The sequence below is a fragment of the Echinops telfairi genome, unplaced genomic scaffold (assembly GCF_000313985.2).
Source record: "Echinops telfairi isolate 266 unplaced genomic scaffold, ASM31398v2 ScPeMD7_31;HRSCAF=116, whole genome shotgun sequence".
Lineage (NCBI taxonomy): Eukaryota > Metazoa > Chordata > Mammalia > Afrosoricida > Tenrecidae > Echinops > Echinops telfairi.
Window position 1 is genome coordinate 43,446,869 of NW_022103928.1, and position 2,626 is coordinate 43,449,494.

The 2,626-nt window shown below is 37.9% G+C and overlaps 1 protein-coding gene and 1 pseudogene across 2 annotated transcripts in view; one reads left to right on the top strand and one right to left on the bottom strand.

Annotated features, from left to right (window-relative positions):
* Window positions 1–2,626, bottom strand: part of ACTR3B (actin related protein 3B) — a 113,455-nt gene that overhangs the window by 34,414 nt on the left and 76,415 nt on the right. The window lies entirely within an intron of this gene.
* Window positions 2,218–2,590, top strand: LOC105978557 (annotated as a pseudogene).

Sequence of the window (2,626 nt, forward strand, 5' to 3'; positions counted from 1 at the left end):
GAAATCAGAGGCAGCACCATTAGACAACATTAAGATACCAAGGGAATACAACTGCACAAGAGGAACTATAAAACTCTCACCATTTGCAGACAATGCAAGTTTATATGTAGAAAACCCCCCAAAAAGAGTGTTAGGAACAACTGTGGAATTTAGTAGTCAAAATCCATTTCATTCCTGTATATCAGTGAAGAAAGCTCTGAAAAAGATATCAGAAAACAATGGTATTTTAAAATAGCTACACAAAAGATAAAATACTTAGGAATAAACCAAACTAAAGAAACAAAAGACTGTGGCAAAAAATCCTACAGAACACTATTACAAGAAAGAGAAAAGAGGTCTACACAAATGGAAGAATATCCTGTAAGGGTAGGAAGACTTAATATTGTGAAATTGTCACTATTACCCAAAGCAAGCCATAAATACAACACACTGTGATTCATATAAACAGAAAAACTAATTTCTGACTTCATATGGAGAGGGAAGAGACCTAGGTTAAGAAAAACAAAATAGGAGGCTTTATAAAACCCAACCTCAAAAATGTATTTATTACATATCCACAGTGGTCAAAATAGCGTGGTACAGTGATAGATACATAGACCAATGGAACAAAACAGAAAACAAGGTATTAATGCAACGACCTACACACAAATGATTTTCATAAAAAGGGTGAAAAGCAATTAATGGGGAAGAGACAGCCTCTTCAACACATAGTGCTAGCAAAGTTGGATCTCCATCCAGTAAAGAAACAGGACCCATCTCCTGTCCCATGCAGACACAAGCACACGATGGATCAGAGAGCTACAAGGATCATCAATGAGAAAACTGGGACACACCTAAGGGTCCTATTGCAAGACCAAATACTACCAAACATAATAAAGGAAGCATACACTATAGAAGAAAATACAGATGATTGGGGACTACTAAAAATAAAACACGAATGCACATCAAAAGACTTCATCAAAAGAATAAATACAAAGTTAACGGAGTGGGAAAAATCTTCAGCAGCAACACAACTGACAAGGGATCAATCTCTAAAATCTATCGGATGCTGTAAGATCTCAATACAAAAAAAGTAAATACTCCAATTTAAAAATGGGCAAAGGACATAAATAGACAGTTCACCAAAACTGACACTCAAATGGCTAACAAACACAAGAGGAAATGCTCATGCTTGCTTGCCATCTGGGAAATGCCAAATCAAAACAAGATCATACTTCACACCCACAAAAATAGTCTAATTTATAAGAAAATTGAAAGCAACAAATACTGGAGAGGATGTGGAGAGGTTAGAACTCTTCTACACTGCTGGTAGACTTGTAAACATGTAAAAGCATTGTGAAAAGTGGTATGTTGTTAAGGGCTACTGATGTCAATACTGATTCATAGTGACCCCATGCACAACAGAATGAAATACTGCTGGGTGCTGTACCATCCTCACAATTGCTCTCAGGTCTTAAAGGCTTGTCTTATAACAAGTAGCCAACCTAGTGAGGTGTTAGCTAAGTCCACGTGGCAGCAGCATACCAGCCTGTGAAATCCAAAGACTGTCAACAATACAATAGTAAACTGGGAAACCAAACTGTCTTAAAGTTTAGATTCTAAGCACCCAGTTTGCAGAAAGCTATAGGTAACAGTGAAAACCCAAAATCTATTTGCAGGGTCCCCGTCAGTGCATCCCCTTGCTATCAGACAGAGTGCACTGGAAATCAGATTGATGCAGATGCAGTTAGGTTAAAATTTAACACTTTATCATGTTTTCTTCTGTTTTACCCATTATAAATTTATTGTAGTATTTATTTTCTGCCTTCTTTTCAGTGAAGGTTCTTCTCTACTTTATTTTATTAACACAAATATTTATAAATATTTAGTTAATTGACATTATTTCTATTAAATTATTTAATTAAAATTGATATTTTTAATTGATAAATTAGTAAGATAAACATTTATTTATTGATATTTCAGTAATAAATATAATAATTTATTATATTATTAAACTAACAAATTATTTTTTAAATTTGTTTGTTGTGGTTATTATTTTTGTTTTTCTATCTTTTTCTTCATATGAAATCCAGGATACAAAAATCTACAGAGATAGTACTTGAACTGATAATTTCTGGGGGCTGTGGAGGATGGGGAAAAACAGGCGCTAATAATGAGCACAATATAAAAGAACATGTTCTGGCGAGCTACCGTCTGACGACGTCGCCGCCCAGCGCTATGTAGTCTGAGAAGACCTTCAAGCAGCGCCGTTCATTCCAACAAAGAGTGTTAGATGTCCAGCTTATCCGAGAACAACATCCTGCCAAAATCCCGGTAAGAATAGAAAGATACAAGGGTGAGAAGCAGCTTCCTGTACTGGATAAAAGCAAGTTCCTCGTCCCCGATCACGTCCGCATGAGCGAGCTCATCGAAGTCAAACGAAGGTGCAGCAGCAGACGCCAACCAGGCCTTCATCCAGGGAGTCCGCGGTCACAGCCCGGGGAGCATGTCCGCGCCCAGCTCCAAGGTGTACGAGTCAGGGGATGAGGACGGCTTCCTGTACAAGGTCTACGCCTCCCAAGAGATGTTTGGCATGAAGCCGGCTGCCTAAGACCGGCCAAACCATCTCCTCCAGAATTGTCACCCC